Source organism: Chiloscyllium plagiosum, chromosome 26 (assembly GCF_004010195.1).
Source record: "Chiloscyllium plagiosum isolate BGI_BamShark_2017 chromosome 26, ASM401019v2, whole genome shotgun sequence".
Lineage (NCBI taxonomy): Eukaryota > Metazoa > Chordata > Chondrichthyes > Orectolobiformes > Hemiscylliidae > Chiloscyllium > Chiloscyllium plagiosum.
In genome coordinates, this window is record NC_057735.1 from 18,356,306 (window position 1) to 18,373,667 (window position 17,362).

General features: G+C 39.5%; 1 protein-coding gene across 2 annotated transcripts in view; it reads left to right on the plus strand.

Annotated features, from left to right (window-relative positions):
- LOC122563168 (complement decay-accelerating factor-like) overlaps nucleotides 1-17,362 on the plus strand; it is a 98,250-nt gene that overhangs the window by 13,462 nt on the left and 67,426 nt on the right. The window lies entirely within an intron of this gene.

Consider the following 17,362-nt stretch of genomic DNA (forward strand, 5'->3'; position numbering starts at 1 on the left):
GCTCCGGTTTCCTCCCACAGTCCAAAGATTGCAGGGTCAGGTGAATTGGCCATACTAAATTGCCTGTAGTGTTAGGTAAGGGGTAAATGTAGGGGTATGGGTGGGTTTCGCTTCGGCGGGTCGGTGTGGACTTGTTGGGCCGAAGGGCCTGTTTCCACACTGTAATCTAATCTAATCTAATCTAATCTAATCTAATCTAATCTAAAGTAGACAGAATGAAGAATCACAGAAGTAGTGGGCAGCACGGTGGCACAGTGGTTAGCACTGCTGCCTCACAGCGCCTGAGACCCGGGTTCAATTCCCGCCTCAGGCGACTGACTGTGTGGAGTTTGCACATTCTCCCCATGTCTGCGTGGGTTTCCTCCGGGTGCTCCGGTTTCCTCCCACAATCCCAAAGATGTGCAGGTTAGGTGAATTGACCATGTTAAATTGCCCGTAGAGTTAGGTAATGGGTAAATATAGGGGGATGGGTGGGTTGCGCTTCGGCGGGTCGGTGTGGACTTGTTGGGCCGAAGGGCCTGTTTCCACACTGTAATCTAATCTAATCTAATCTAATCTAATCTAATCTAAGTATGTGCAGAAGAAAGGCTATTGGCTATCTTGAATGCCATTAGCTATCCAGTAGCCAAATTAGTGCCATTTTTCAGCATTTTCCCCGTATCCTTTAACATTGTTTCTAGTTAAGTCATCATCCAATATTCTGTTAGATGCCTGAATTTAACCTGCCTCCTGCATACCTCCAGCTAGTGCATTCTAGACCCAAGCCGTTTGTGGCGTGAAGAAGTTTTTCTCATGTCACGGTTCCTAATTTTGTAAATCACTTTATATCTATACTTTATCATTCAGAATCTTTTTACAAGTAGGAACAGTTTATCCATTTCTACTCCATCATGATCACTCATGATTTTGTAAAGGCAGTGTTTACTGACACCTGGTGCCCTGATAGACTGAACATCTGCAGAACGTCAGCAGTATGTATGAGTGTGTGAATGTTTGTGAGTGATTATATCTGAGAGAGTGTGTGAGTGAAGGAGAGTGGTAGGCACCCTAGTTATAACAGCACACATGGGGACACTTTTCAAGAATCTCATCAGGAGCACATGCACAAATATTTCTCCAGAGTATACTGTGGAGGCTCTGTGATGTCAGCGAATGCAGCCCTTTGAAAATTTTGTACAAATCTCCGATTAAACTTTTCTTCCTCTAGGGACAACAGTCCCATTTCTCTAATCCGTCATCATAACTGAAGTTTTGTCTCCCTCAAACAATTTGTATAAATCCTTTCTGCATCCTTTACAATACGTTCACATCCTCCTATAGAAATCCATTTGAGAAATAATAAAAGTTTGTATAAATTCAACATAACTTCTTTGTTCTCATACTCTATGCCCTATTAATAAAATCCAGGTACTGTACGCTTTATTAATTTTGTCTGTCCACTTGTCCACTCAAATCAATGATCTATGCACATGTACACATTTTGCTGTTCCTGGGTCCCCTTATTTTCTATTGTTAGTCCATGTACTTGCTACAAAAATGCATCATCTCATACTTCTGATAGTGAACTTAGTCTCCTACCTCATTCCACCAACTCATCTATGTCCTTTTATAGTTTTGCACTGTCTTCCATAGAGTTTACCATGCTGGATGTAGGTTTACTTGCTGAGCTGGAAGGTTCATTTTCAGATGTTTCGTCACCATACTAGGTAACACCTTCAGTGAGCCTCCGGACAAAGCACTGCTGATGATTCCTGCTTTCTATTTATATGTTGGGTTTCTTTGGGTTGGTGATGTCATTTCCTATGCTGATACCATTTCCTGTTCTTTTTCTCAGGAGATGGTAAATTGAGTCCAGATAAATGTGTTTGCTGATAGAGTTCTAGTTGGAATGCCTTGCTTCTAGGAATTCTCATGCGTGTTTCTCTTTGGCTTGTCCTAGGATAGATGTATTGTTCCAATCAAAGTGGTGTCCTTCCTTATCTGTATATAAGGATACTAGTTACTAATGTTATTTACAAAATACTGTGCAAGAACTGTAACAAACACTATATTGGACAAACAGGCAGAAAACTAGTCATCAGGATACATGAACATCAACTAGCCACAAAACGAGATGACCCTCTCTCACTGGTATACACACAGATGAGGAAGGACACCACTTCAACTGGGACAACACATCCATCTTAGGACAAGTCAACAGAGACATGTACAGGAATTCCTAGAAGCATGGCATTTCAACCAGAACTCTATCAACAAACACATCGACTTGGACCCGATTTACCACCCCTTGAGAAAAAGAACAGGAAATGACATTACCATAGGAAATGACATCACCAACCTAAAGAAACCCAAACATATAAATGGAAAGCAGGAATCATCAGCAGTGCTTCGTCCGGAGGCTCACTGAAGATGTTACCTAGTATGGTGATGAAACGTCTGAAAATGAACCTTCCTGCTCAGCGAGCAAACCTATATCCAGAACCTCAACCTGCGGTAAAATCTTCTCAAAACTCGCTAGTTTACAATGCTTCCAAATTTTGTATCATTCGCAGTATATCATCATTATCACCAAATTATCTCCAAAGTTTACATCATTAATAAATATCGGACAAAGGAAGGGTTACAATAATGATCTCTAGGGAGTTCCACAACAAGCCATCCTCCAGCCTGAACAATATCTAGTGACCACCATGTTCTTATTGTTCAAACAATTTTTTAATCCATTTTTTGCTATCTCCGTTATTTCATGAGATACAAATTTTCCAAATTGTTGGTTGTGTAGCATTGTATGAAGTTCCTTTTGAAAGTTCATGCACACATCAACAGCCTATGTTCATCGACTCTTTAAGACCTCAGCAAGTTAGTTAAACATGGTTTTCCCTTTAGATTTTGATGCTGACTCTTCCAAGTCACCCATCTTTAATTATGTGACTATGAATTCTATCCTGATTGATTATTTCCAGAAGCGTTCTCACTACTGAAGAGACGTCTATGACAAGAAAGATGACTTGGAATCTCTGTTATCAAATATAATTTACGAAAATGTATTTAAAAAGAGTGAAGATAAAGAAACTGAACTTGACGTGTTTTTCTATCTTGTTCAATATAAGTGCAATAAGCACATCTTGTATTGAAAAAAGTCTACTCAGAAACTGAATCAAAACCAATACCAGAGTGTTATTTAAAGACAAAATATTAATGGGGGACTAAGATATCAGCCAAAAATGAATGAACTGTACTCCATCAGGCAGTAGAACAATCTGAGTATTTTAACAGAATGTAATGAGTTATTCAAAATTTGAGCAGCAGGTCACTTGGGTGTTACAAGAACTCAGCTATAATGTGATTTTTTTTTATTTACCAGCATTACCTAAGAATGTGGTCTAATTTTGGCAGACATGCCATATATGTCAGGCAATGGTGAAACTCCATGCATCCATAAAACCTGTGTTTTTATTCCCAATACCAGCTTCCAAAGAAATATCCAGCAAGGTTTTAGTCAATTGTTTAGTGTACCTATCTTAAAACCAGGAACTGGAATTGATATCTTAAAATAAATTATGGATATTTCAACAAACTTTGATGAAATAGTGTCTTTAGGAAAAATTACAATGAGAATGATGGAGGCAAAATTGTTTATTTTTAAAGCATATGGATTAGTCAAAGAAATATAATCAGATTAAGGTTCAAATCATATGTCGCAAATATTAAAAACAACACTCAATAGTTTGGAAATAAAATATTTGTATCTACTTGGCTCAACGAGCATGCTTTGAAGTTGGGTGAAAACAGGGAAGTAAGTGAGACGGAGCAGGTGAAGCTGAAAGACCAAGTGCAATGCACAGTCTTAGTCTGGACAATTCAGAAGATCCCAACAGAAATGGCCAATTTTCTTACAGTTTTTAATGTATCATATTTAAATAAAGATAACAACATCTAATTATGATAGAAGTGTTTGAAATGAAGGACGGTCCCTAGCTTAATTTAATTCTGTTAAAGGGAGTGATTTGTTTAATCTGGACAGATATTGTGACAGGATACATTAGACCAGTGTCCTTAATGACTACGTGTGCAAGAAGTGTATCCTGTTGCAGCAACTGACTAACTGCTTTTCAGAGCTGGAGCTGTGGGTGGACTCACTGTAGAGCATCCACTGTAGAGAATGTCGTGGATAACCAGGTAGTCATACCACCAATAAGGATTACATGGGCAGAAAGTGAATGGGTGACCATCAGACAAATTAAAAAGGATCAGGCAGGACGTGCAAGAGTCCCCTGTGGTCATCCCATCTCAAACTAATATATTGGTTTGGATACTGTTGGCAGGGGGAGGTGATGGCCCCTCAGTGAATAACAGCATCTGCCAAGTTCATGACACCATGGATGACTCTGCTGCACAGAAGGGAAGGAAACCGAGTACCTGGACGAAAGTGATAGGGGACTCATTGGTATGGGGTACAAACGGGTGCTTCTGTGGCTGCAGATGTTGCCACTCTGATTTCATGCTTAGGGCTGTGTTGAGCAGCTGTAGGATGTTCTGGAGTGGGAGTGTGAACTTCCAGTGATTGTGGTACACATAAGTACCAATGACATAGGTAAACAAAGGAATGAGGATCTGAAAACTGAATACAGGCAGTTGGGAGATAAATTAAATTTCAGAACCTCAAGCATAATAATTTCGGTATTACTCCCAGTGCCAACTGCTAGAGTGGGCAGGACTGTGAGGATAGATCGGATGAATTCATGACTGGAGAATTAGTGTACCAGGGAGGGGTTTAGATTCTTAAGGCATTGCAATCATTTATGGAGAAGGTGAGACCTGAACAGGTCTTACAGGTTGTACCTGAGCAAAACTGGGACAATTCTAGTGGGGGCCTTTGCTAGTTCTGTTGGAGAGGTTTTACACTGTATGGCATGGGGATGGGAACCAAAGTCAGATTCAAGTCAGAAAAACGGGACGTCAACCAATTGTGATGTAGTTAGCAACTCAGAAAGACAAAAGAAGTAAAGATTAAAAAACATCTAGCATAGTAAATTTACAGGGTTTAGCTGTTGATTTACCTCCCCACCCCTATCTGTGTTCCACAGAGACCAATCCCTCCTCAACTCCCTCATTAGATCATTGCTCCGCACCAAACCACTCTCTACACCCGGCACCTTTGCCTGGCGCCACACAAGGTGCAAACCTGTGCACATTCCCCCCCCACCCCGTCACTTCTGTCCAAGCCCTAAAGGATCATTTCAAATCTGGCAGAGATCTTCCTACACATTCTGACACATTTACCGCACTTGTTGCTCTCGATGTGGTGTCCTGTACATGGGGGAGACTGAGTGCCAATTCGCAGAGCGGTTCAGGGAACATCTCTGGTTTGCATGCACCAACCAACCCCACCGCTCTGTGGCAAACCATTTCAAGATCCCCTCTCACTCCCACGGACATGCAAATCCTGGGCCGCCTCCTCTGCCAAATCAATGCCACCCGCTGACTGGATGAAGAACACCTCATCTTCTGCCTCGGGATCGTACAACCTCACGCCATCAATATTGATTTCCTCAGTTTCCAAATCTCCCCACTTCCCACCTCATCCCAGATCCAACCCTCTAACTTGGCACCTCTTGACCTGACCTACCTGTCCATCTTCCTTCCCACCTATTTGCTCCACCCACTCTACTGGCCTACCACAATCACCTATTGACATCCTGCTCACCTTGCCCCCAGCCTCACTGCCCCATTTAATTCTCAGCTCCGTTCCCCCTCCACATTCCTGATGAAGGGCTTATGCCCAAAATGTCAACTCTTCTGTTCCTCCTGTCTGACCTGCTGTGCTTTTCTAGCGCCACACTGTTCAACTCTTGCTAAATCGGCTAACAAGACTTTATTTGTTGCACTTAGAAATACAAAAGGGGCAGTCACACTACTAGGAGTATACTACATACCTTCAATAGGAGGGAGATAGAAGAACATTCATGTTGACAAATTTCTACTTGTAGCAATAGGTGACTAATAACAGGTGAAGACTTTAACTATCCCAAAATCAACTGGGTTTCAAGCAAGAGAAGAGACATTGAGAATGAAAAATTCATGTACTGTGTCCAGGAAGTTTTTCAAAAAATACAATTCTGGAATTGGTTCTGAAAAATGAAGATAGACAAGTGGGTGAAGTAACAGTGGGTGACCATAATGAGAATAGTGACTGCTATTTGGTTAGGTTTAGAGTTATTATGGAAAAGGACAGAGATAAATCAGGAGTAAAAGTTTTAAACTCAGGGAAGGCAAATTTTATAGTGTGGCGACTGGAATGATAATGGTGGTGATACAGTGGCTTCAGTGCCAGCTTCGATGGGTCCAGTCCCGAAATCCTTGCTTTGATGGCCTCAGGGGCAGTTTCTGCGGCAGTATCCCATGGCCACTCAGTAAACCCAGATTGCTGCGGAGAGAACAGAAGATGAACTTGGCGCCAACTTTTCTCAGTTATTTCTTATTATAATTTCTGTAATTAAAATCGTACCAAATTGTGGCAGCTTATAAACATGTCACTGTATTTTCATAAATATGTGTTATAATAAATTGCTATTCTCTAAGTGTGAGGTAAAGCATTTAGAAAGGTCATCAGTAAAAAGGAATACAAGATAAATGGGAATATACTGGGAGCGGTAGATGAAGAGACAGATCTTGGCGTGCAAGTGCTCAAGTTCCTAAATCTAGCTGTACAGGTTGATAGGATTATAAAGAAGGTGTATGGATGCTCTCCTTCATTTGCAGAGAAGTAGAGTACAAAACTGGGGATATAATGATTAAACTGTATCAGACACTGGTGATCCACACCTGGGGTATTACAGGAAGGGCTTAATTGCTCTGGCGAGAATATATAGAAGATTTATTAGAATGTTGCCAGGCCTGGAAAATTGTAGCTACAAGGAGAAATTGGAGAGGTTGGGGTTGTTTTCCTTGGAACAGCGAAGAGTAAGGGGAGACATGATTGAGGTACTCAAAACTGTGAGGGCTAGAGATAGAGTAAACAGGAGGAACCTGGCAGAGAGTTCAAAAACCAGGAAGTCATGAATTTAAGGTAAATGGCAGATGGATTAGAAGGAACGTAAGAAAAAATGTTTTTACACAGAAGATGGTGGCTGGCAGGAATTTGATGTCTGAGTTGGTGGTGGAGGCGGAGACTCTAAACTCTTTGAAAAAGTTCCTGGATCTCTACTTTAAGCATTGTAAGCTGCAGTATTACAGACGATGTGCAGGAATATGGGATTAGGAAGAGTGTCTTGGGTCAGCATGGACAAAATGGTTTGAATGCTCCCTTTCTGTGCTATATCATTTCTATGTTCTAATCTTAAAGAACCTTGGAATGACGGCATCAAACTTTAAAGGTCATAATTGGAACTTACTATCTCCTCATATAACATTCTAAATGGAATAAAGGAATTCCTTTGTTATTGTTTGCTGGTAGAGATGGGTCTAGGTAAGTCCACAAAATTCTGTCTTTTTGAACTGATATTTGGAAAAAAAGAGAGAGAACCGCTTAAATTGGTAAAAGATATATTTATCAATCAAAATTTAAAGACTATGCTTCCAGTCTATTTTTAACATTTCAGAACATAACTAAAGCATGTGAATTAACCAAAAAGCCTTTATCAATTGTTCATGATGGGAAGACAAGATGTATGGCCAAAGTTTGGAATTTTCGGGAAACTATTAAGAGCTAGGTTCATTGAGGCTTGTCAAATCGAAAAGAAACCCATTGATGTGAAACATGTAGTGAATGTTCTGGACTGGAGAAAAACAGCGAGTGTGTCATATTAAAACATTAAACTGATATTATGAGAGGGAAGGTGGTTAGGAGAAAGGTATAGTTATGCTGGTGAAAGAAGTAAGAAAGAAATTAAAATATCTGGACAACTGGAAGAAGAATCAGAAATTGAAAATTTATAAGTTGATACTCCAGTAATCAGATTAGATGATATGAAATTGCTTAAAAGGTTAGTTGAGATATTAGACTATCTTCCAGGAAACTGTAAGGGTAAGTTACAGAGACTATTACAGACTCATAAAGTGATTTGTGCAAACAGGCCTGGAAAATCATTTTTGGCTATGCATGATTTAATGTAGAGGAAGTGTCACCCAAACAACAATATTCTTACAGACTCAGTTCATCGAAAATTGACCAGTAGAACTTTATAATACCGGATGCACTTTATGAATGTAGAGTAATGATGTTTGAAATGAAAAATGTAGCAGCAATTTTCAAAAAGTTAACCAACATAGCAATTGGAGAATTGTATATTGTATTCAGTCAAATCTGGTATGGGGACAGTCTGTGGGACAGAGAGCCAAGCATGAAAGAGGAACTGAAGGAAACCCTATTAGTCAGGAAATGGTATTCGGACCAATTGTTGGGATTAATACCTGATAAGTCCCCAGGTTCTGATGCTTTGCATTCCAGAGTGGTTAAGGAAGTGGTCCTAGAAATAGCAGATGCATTGGTGATCGTTTTCAAGCATTCTGTAGACTCTGAAAGAGTTCTAATAGATTGAATGGATTTAATGTAACCCCATTCTTTATAAATGGAGAGAGAGAGAAAATGGGGAATTATAGGCCAGTTAGCCTATTATTGGTAGGGGGGAAAAATGCTGGAGTCAGTCATTAAGGATAATAACCGAGTGTTTGAAAAGCAGTGGCAGAATTGGTCCTTGTCAGCATGGATTTGCTAAAGGGAAATCATGCTTGACAAATCTGAAATTTTTTGAGGATGTGACCAAAGAGTCAACAAGGGTTAATCAGTTGATGCTGTGTATCTGGACTTTCAAAAGGCTTTTGGCAAGGTTTCACATAAGAGATTAGTAAGGAAAATTAAAGCTCATGGTATCATGGGCTCATGCTCATGGTATTGACATGGATAGAGAACTGGTTGGCAGATAGGAAGCAGAGACTTGGAATAAGCGGGCCCTTTTCAGAGTAGCAGGCAGTGGCAAGTGGGGTGCCAGTGGCAAGGTTCAGCGCTGGGACCTGAGCTGTTCCCAGCGTACATTAACGATTTGGATGAAGGAATTGAATGCAATATTTTCAAATTTGCAGATGACACTAGGCTGGGTGGCAGTGTGTGCTGTGAGGAGAATGCTGAGAGGTTGCATGATGACTTGGACAAAACTGGCTGATTGGGAAAATATTTGGCTAATGAAATAAATATAATGTGCAAATACAGGAAGTCAGATTATTATCTGAATAGTGGCAGCTTAGGAAAAGGTAAGTTGCAACAAAATCTGGGTATCATGTTGGAATAGTCGCTGAAGGTTGGCATGCATGTACAGCAGGCAGTGAAGAAAGCTAATGCCATGCTGGCCTACATAGTGAGACAATTTGAGTATCGAAATAAGGATATCTTGCTGCAGTCATACAGGGCCTTGGTGAGACTACACCTTGAGTATTGTGTGTGTTACTGGCCTCCTAGTCTGAGAAAGAATATTCTTGCTATTGAGGGAGTCAGCAAAGGTTCACCAGACTCATTTCCGGGATGGTATGACTGACAGATGAGGAAAGATTAGATCAACTAGGATTCGCTGGAATTTTGAAGAATGGAGTGGTTTGGGGAGAGGGTGGTTCTCATAAAAAAAACATGTAAAATCCTAATGTGACTGTAAAGGTTGGATGCAGGAAGAATGTTCCCGATGTTGGCGAAGTCCAGAACTAGGGGTCACAGTCTAAGAATAAGGGATAAGCCATTCAGGACTGAGGTGAGGAAGAATTTCTTCACCCAGAGAGTTGTGAACCTATGGAATTCTCTCCCACAGGAAGCATTTGGGGCCAGTTCATTAGTTATATTAAAGAGGGTACTGGCTATGATCTTTGTGGTTCAAGGGCTCAAGGAGTACGGGGAGAGGGCAGGAATAGGATACTGAGATTGTATGATCAACCATGATCATATTGAGTGGTGGTGCAGACTCGAAGGGCTGAATGGCCTACTTCTGCACTTATAGAACATACAACATAGAACATATAAAAGTACAGCACAGAACAGGCCCTTTGGCCCACGATGTTGTGCCGAGGGGTAATCCTAATGTAAAAGAAAATAACTTAAACCTACGCACCTCTCAACTCACTGCTATCCATGTGCATGTCCAGCATATTTTCTATGTATCTATGCTTCATTCAAATGTTCAATTGGTTAAGACGTAATTTGGCTATTCTAAGATTGAACTTGTCAAAGCAAAAGTGATCTATCTTGGCCACACTGTGATACAAGGCCAAGTTGCATTTAGAAAGCCAGAAATAGTAGTATTTTGGATTTTCCCATGCTAAGATGAAACATAAGGTGTATCAGGAAATGTGAATATATTATTAAATGAACACAGAATCTTAATTATAAAGAACTTGTTGATAGGAAATGAAAATGTCTCAAAGCGATACATTTTCATTCTTCTTTTGGGGAAAGGATGATGAAAGATATATAATTTATGTGTTGTAATATTATATTTGAAATTTAGATTTAGAAATAGTAGCAGATGAGTGTTGGCTATTTTTGTGAAGGGGTTTCCTTTAATAAAAGATCAGGGAATGGTGCCGGTGTTGGACTGGAGTGTACAAAGTTAAAAATCACACAACACCAAGTTATAGTCTAACAGGTTTATTTGGAAGCATGAGTTTCGGAGCCCTGCTTCTTCATCAGGTAGTTGTGGAATATAAGATTTTAGGACACAGAATTTTAGCATAAGTTTACAGCGTGATGTAACTGAAATTATATTTGAAAAAGACCTGGATTGTTTGTTAAGTCTCTCATCTTTTAGAATGGGCATGTTGGTTTCAGTTATTTCATATGTAAATCCCAGAACTTCCTTAAAGTTACATTCTCAAGTGAGCTTTAACGATAGGTTCCATGTTGGCTAAGGTAATGCATTGAAGATGTGAGGTGCTCTGTGTGAGGCTGTCTGTGCCCCAATGTTCAGACTGATTCTAATCTAAAAAAGGGATTTAAAGAATCTTTAAAGACTCATGCAGTTTTTGCGCAAAACCAAGTGTAATTCTGCAAGTATAAATTCATCCCACAGACGTGTGTGTGTGTGCGCTGTGGTGGGGGGTGGTGTATGTGTGTCTGTGAATCTGTGAGAGTGTAAAGGAGTATAAGTCTGTGAGAGGGTGCGTAGGAGTATGTGTGTGTGTGTAGTGTGACATGGGTCCTGGTTGAGGCCATCCCCATGGGTACTGAACTTGGCTATCAGCGTCTGCTTGGCCACTTTGCATTGTTGCCTGTCCCGAAGTCCGCCTTGGAAGATGGTTACCTGAAGGTCCGAGGTCGAATGTCCTGGACTGCTGAAGTGTTCTCCGACTGGGAGGGAACACTCCTGTCTGTTGATTGTTGTCTGGTGTCTATTCATCCGTTGCCATAACCTCTGCTCGATATCACCAATGTACCATGCCTCAGGGCAAATCCTCGCTTGCAGCATATGAGATAGACGATGTTGGCTGAGTCACATGAGTACCCGCCACGTACATGGTGGGCGGTGTCCCCCGTGTAATGGTGATATTGCAAGTGAGTGCTGATCCCCTTGGTGTTCATGGTAAGATGTTTATGATGTTGAGTTTATGATAAATTAGGTAAACCTTTAAGGTTTCAATTCCAAAGCAAATTTAATTTTTCTTTTCATTCCAGCTGAATAGTTTAGTTTGTTAATCTCCCAAACCAGGAGAGTTTGTTTAGAAATCTGCATGGTATTAGAACTGAGAAAGCTCAGGATCTCAGATGTATGAACAGTTCATGCCAGCAAACTTTCAAAGGGCTCCATCAAATTGTCTCCACAATCTATAGCAAAGAGGCTACAAGGATTCAGTTAAATAGATTAGTTAAATTAGTTCGGAGAGGTGTATTATTTCTTTAGACACGAGTTGTGTAATGTATAATATTGAGAAATAGATTGAAATTGGTTTTCTTTGATTTTGAGATTGTTTGACCTGTCTTCTATATTTAAATATCTTTGAAAACATTATTTAGTGTAATAAACTATTTTGTTCTTAAAGAAAATCTGTAATCTTGTGTGAATATGTCACAGTGAGTAACCACTGTATGAACAAACTAAATACAAAGAAATATTACGTAAGAAAATTATATAGCACTGCATACAACATTGAGTAAACTGTTTACATCACAGCAAAGCCTTGATTTCTTTCCTTCATCCATCTTACATGTGAACTTAGGAACATTGTTACAGGAATAGAACATTCAGTCCATTAGCCTTGCTCCTCCACTGAATTCGATTTTTTTTCTAGTCATCTATTTCAATGTTATTTTACTTGACTAGATCCATATCCTTTCTTGTGATTAGTTCCCAGTAATCTATTGATCTCTGTCCTGTATGTTCTTGATGATTGGCCTTTCATAGCTCTATCAAGATAGAGAAATCCAAAGATTAACCACCTCTAAGTTAAGAAATCTGAGTCTTCTCATCTGAGTCTTAAGTGGCCTAACTCTTGCCCTGCAATTATGTCCACTGGTTTTAGATTCACATCTCAATCCAGAGTGAGTCATGCCCTGTAAGCATTCTGTAAGTTTCAATGAGGTCACCTCTAATTCTTCAAAACTCAAGGAAAACCAGTGTCCACAATCTCTCCTCATAGGACAGTCTTGTCATCCAGGGATTAACCTGGTGAACCTCTATTGCACTCCCTGTATGGCAAGAATGACCTTTCTTAGATAAGGGGATCAAAACTACATATAATACTTCAGATGAGGAGAGTCTCAGCAAGACTCAGAAGAACTGCATAAGGATATTTGTATTCGTGTACTTAAATTCTCTTGCAAAGAAGACCAGCATATCACCTAATTGACCCATAGATAGGATCACTTAGGTCCCTTTGGAACCTAAGCTTCCCATGTCCTTGTCACATAAGAAATAGTCTTCTTTTCCAATTTTTTTTTGTCAGCAGGATGAATACATTGTGATCAGGGTTGGAACATCAGGAATAGAGAATAGGCTCTTAAGTCTGTAACGTGATTAATTTATGACCTAATTTCATTTATGCAGTTTGCACTGTATTTCTCAATATATTTGGTGAGCAATAACCTACCAATTTCTGTTTTCACATGTCAGTGTTTGTCTAACATCATCATTGTGTGAGAGATGTTTCTTTATTTCAGTCAAGAAAGGACAAGTTTTAATATCCAAACTTTGCCTATGGACTTGGGACTACTAAAACAGCAGAAATAATTTGTCTCCACTTATCCCACCTTTTTAATATGTCCTAATACCTTGTAAATTTTCATCAAATCATCCTTTCTTTTATGCTGCAGAAAACTAGAAAATTGTTGAAGGATATAAATGCAGCCAATCTTGATGGATCGTATTTTGTTTTTGGTTTTAATGAGGTGGTCTTTCACAGAAAGATAAGTATGCAATGATGCATATTGGGTTTTAGCAAAAAGGCGAATGTTTATTACTCAAAAAAATGAAGATAAGTATTAATAAACCAAACTGTTTACATATAACACACATTTAAAAAAATTAAAATTTGTCTGACAAATATAATTCCATTAATCTCCATTACATCTTTCATAGTAATCACATGCAAGAGAGAAGACCCTTCTGTATTCCACATAGGGCTTGACTTATCTGTGGCTTCATTTCCCATTCGTGACAATCTGATTACCCTTTCCTTGATTCAGTATGTAACTGACCTTAACTTCATGTAACTTCTCCAGAGTTTTAACCAAATAGTTCAGATCTGGAACTTTTACACTCAACTCCTTACATTGAGGTTTTCCAAAATTGAACAATTCTATTTTCTCCCTTTCTTAGGAGCAACTGCTTTCCACAGCCAGCTTCAGCTAAAAATCTGCAGAATAACTCAATCAGAAACTTAGAAAAAAGGCTTTATTTCCAAGCTGTGGGTGTTACCCTAAATCAAATGAAAAAAAAATCAATCCTATACCTTCTAAACTGGAACCTAATCTCCCAAAGTAAGCAAAAATCTATTACTCTCTATGATGTATTTCTCGCTGGCATAATTGGAATTGCTGGAGAAACTCCGCCGGTCTGGCAGCATCTAGATGCTTTCAGTTGTAAAGAAAGGTCACTGGACTCAAGGCGTTAATTCTGATTTCTTTCCCCAGAAGCTGCCAGATGTCCTGTGTTTCTCCAGCAGTGTCTACTTTTATTTCAGAATTCTAGCATTTATAGTTCTTTGATTTGTTTTAGTATTTCTCTCAATTGTATTTTGAAGTAAATCGCTGTGACTACATAAGCACTTGAAAGTTAATAATTAACTCCTTCAGATAAACAGAAAATCCATGTCACGATTTCAAATTGAAAAATCCAAACTAAAATTAAATTATTTTAAAGCATATATAAATCACACATCTTAAATTGTGCGGTATAAAGGGGCACAGTGAATCTGCAATTAATACCCATCACTGCTTTTAATTGAATGCGTAATTAAATAATTCTGACTGTATCAGTGAAACATGTCGACAAGATATGCCTTTTCTTTTAGAAATATCGAAGTCCTGTGCTACAAACTGTCCACTTCAATAAATAATAGTAACCATCTGAATTCCAGTTAACCGAAGTGTGTGCAATGGAATTCTTTATTTTCATTTGCTTATCTGAGGAGACTGAGGACATGATATTACACATAATTATTAATTCCTTAGCATCTTTGTTAACAAAGTAATACAAGTTGGAGCAATGGAAGGATAATCTATCTTTGTCAAACACTTATAAATTCACACAAATAGTAGTTCTGTTGCTGACTTTTAACAGATTATTCAATTGGCTTACATGTGGTTAATTTCTCCCATAATTTAGATATACATAACTGTAAATTGTTAAATTCACTCTCCAAAATGGCTGTGTATGATGTAGTTGTATAATGATAATGTTACTTGGCTAGTAACCCAGCATCCCAGGCTAATGCTTGATAGAGATGAGTGGGAGCCCAACTAGGGCAATCTAAATTCATAAAGAAGGGCTCATGCCGGAAACGTCGATTCTCCTGCTCCTTGGATGCTGCCTGACCTGCTGCGCTTTTCCAGCAACACATTTTCAGCTCTGATCTCCAGCATCTGCAGTCCTCACTTTCTCCTCAATCTAAATTCATGTAATAAATCTGAAATAAAAAGTAGTCTAATAGTGATCGTGCTACCATGGCCAATTTTCAAAAGGAAATGTTCATGAGACTCCAGATCCACAGTAATGCAGTTGACTCTTAAATGCCTTCTGAAGTGGTCTAGCAAGCTATTCACTTGGTTGTGTGAAACTATTACTTATTTTCATAAAAGGAATAAAACTAAACAGATCACCTGGCATCGACCTAGATGCAAGAACCAAAAATGGCAAATCAGTCCTGTTAAATCTCAAGTTGTGGAGATAAGGCAGGAACAGGATATTGATTAAGGATGATCAGCCATGATCATATTGAATGGTGGTGCAGGCTTGAAGGGCAGAATGGCCTACTCCTGCACCTATTGACTATTGTCTCTTTAATAAGAATTGCTTTTTACCACAATAGAGAGAGCTGACCTACAGACTAATAAACTAACAATCTGACATAGCCACATGCATGGAATCATTTTACAGACACCATTGCAGATATTGCCATCCATGTTAATAGCCTGTCTCACCAGAAAGACAGACTCACCAGAAGTGGTGACTAAGTGGTATGTAGTTGGGAGGCAGTTTTCCTGTGATGCCTCAACATTGCCTCTGGACCTCATGAGGTGTCATTGAGTGTGGTAAAACATTGGTTAGGAAGTCTCCTAATTACCAACTATCATCTGTTCTCAGCTGATGAATCATTCCTTCTCCATGTTTCACACCAATTCTTAGAAGTACTGAGGATGACAACAACTCAGTTCGTACTCTATGTTGGGGAATTCAATGTCTAACACTAAGAATGACAGCTGAGGCATGTTTTTGTCAACAAGGCAATGGAAGTATTCATGATAGAACGCTGTTGCTTTGGGAGAAAGGGTTTGTAGGCTACATTCTGTCCAGGGGTGAGATCCAATCTATCCAGAGTGTGGCCTCTTTTGTGTCTAGGGATGTGTTTGGAAGTGATAGATTGTGGAAGGTATGGTGACAGTTATAGTGGGGATTTGGATATAATATTGTGGGAATCAGTAGTTCAGGGTTAGGCAGTGTACAGTCTCGTATGGGCAGGTCAAGGAAAGTGAAGGTTGCCGTTGGCATTGATCGGGAAAGGTATGGGTTCAAAAGTGGCAATACAACCTGGATTGTTGATAGACTCCAAGGTCAAGTGGGGACATCAGCTGTCACATGGATATGATTGTCAAATACATTGGGGAGGGTGCAACATCACAGGGGAATAGGGAAAGCTAAACAATGAGGAGGGTAAGAGTGGGGGCGGGGTATCTGGTGGGTGAAGGGTGAACGTCAAACAGATTTATTCAAAAGTCAAAAACAGCAACACAATTTTCCTTTGGCTTTTAAAAGGCTACATTTAATTTGGGAGGACTTTTTTTTGAGGAGAGCAAAGTTTCAGCTTAGATTTTCTGATTGACTAATCATGTGTGGGAAATCCTGATCAGCTGACTTCAGTTCTCACATAGCGATACAACTCATGGCATCACATTTCATTGAGATCTCAGAAAATCATGGAGCAAAAGTAAACTGTGATTTGATTGCCACCTTTTAATGCCTTAGCTATGTATGGTGCAGTTGAAGAAGGGGGATACATGAAATTCACAAGCTGCCCCTTTGGTACAGGCCATTCTGTACAAGGGCTGCAAGCTTAGATATCCTGGCTTAAAGCTGAAATGAGAGAGGTGGGGCTGATGGGCAGCATTACTGGAAGCTTGAGCATGGAAAAACAATACAAGGATGACTTGGCTGCAATATTCTTGAAAATGAGCTGACTGTTGTGGATAGGTAGGCTCCATAACATGCTTTAAGTGGCTGAGCTGTATATGCAGTCTGCATTAATGCGTTTGTTCATTTGCAGTGAATGGAACTCTGAAGCCACAAAGGAGGAGTTTCCTTGGTACAGATGATAGTTGAGGTAAATTCCAGGATGAAGAAAGGAAATTATCTGACAGACTTTATCTTTTGTTCCTGACCTTTAATTCTGTTGCATTTTCTGACTGGGCAATGATAACTTTTAGATTGCAAAGCTGAGCCCTGTAGCACCAGAAGTTACAGATGCCAGTTCAGTGTCAAAATGTTTCTTACCATACGCACGTGGGGAAGTCTTGTTTGTGACTAAGACAGCTATGAGCACACCACTTACTTATAGTTATATAGTAGCTATTTGATCAACTAAAATTATAACAGTGAAATCTAGTGCATTAAAGATCTCATTTGAAAAAAAGTGGAAAGGAAACCAGGGATGGAAAATAACATGGAAATTATTT